Consider the following 1,116-nt stretch of genomic DNA (forward strand, 5'->3'; position numbering starts at 1 on the left):
GGCGGGGGTCGTGGGTAGCTGGCGAGTGTCAGGCAACCCTGCGCTCCCGCTACCCCGGCGCTGATCTGGCCGGATGAGGGCCTGTGGCCCTACTCAGGCCGGTTTCTGCTTCCCTAACTAATCGAAGGGTTCTTAAGTAAAGGCCAGCTGTAACAGTTCACTTGTGTTTGTGAGTCAGGAGGTTGCTACCCCTGGAACACAGAAAATTCAAACTTAACAAAAAGCAAGAGTCAGACACAACTATCCTTTTGCTTAACAAATAGCACAACTCAAATTCCCACAGAAGTTGGGGGATAATAAATCTTGAGTACCACTGCCTTGTACTAAAAACATGTGTTTGAAGAGATAATGTATATTTCATACTTTCATTGTTTTTGCTTAGTTTAGTTTATCTTAAGACAATGGCTTGGACAAAAAAAAATATGTAAAAAACCAGAATTAACTCTGAATTTATGAAATCATTTTAGAAATCTCTAAAGAGCAATTCAATATATTTATTTGTACACAAGGATGGATAATTTTTTGTGATCTATTTGTTGAGATTTCACACACTTGTGCTCCAGGGAGTGCATGTATCATAAAGGACAGCATGAGTAATAATCCCTGGATTAGTAACATTGCATCCCTTTGGTCTGCAATAAAGTCAGTAAAATACTCTCTTCTTCCATGACCATAATATCAACTAACTATAAATAAGAACAACTAAATTCCATGCATGTGGAATATTAATTATTATTCACAGTTTGTGAAATGTGACTTAGGGAATACATCTTGAAGCAGAGTTGGTATTCAAAATATTTGAAAATTATGTCAAAAAGGTTTATGTCACTCAAGCTGGAACTATCTAAGTACCATTAATTAGAATTTACATGAAGCATATTTGTTGACTATCAGCCTCAGTGGGTTCATCAGTATGACCTTGCTTTCTGACTCAACAGAAAGTCAGGTAAAGACAAACTTCATGATGAAAAGCATACCAGAGCTACCAAATATAACAGAGCAGTTACAATGTGGTCAAAAAATAAAGTGTAGAAATAGAGGAAATAATACTTATGGGACATACGGCACCTGTGGAGAAATTTGATTCATCCACTCAAGCAGAGTCACCATTGAAAA

The sequence above is a fragment of the Mus caroli genome, chromosome 1, assembly GCF_900094665.2.
Source record: "Mus caroli chromosome 1, CAROLI_EIJ_v1.1, whole genome shotgun sequence".
In the NCBI taxonomy this organism is placed as follows: domain Eukaryota; kingdom Metazoa; phylum Chordata; class Mammalia; order Rodentia; family Muridae; genus Mus; species Mus caroli.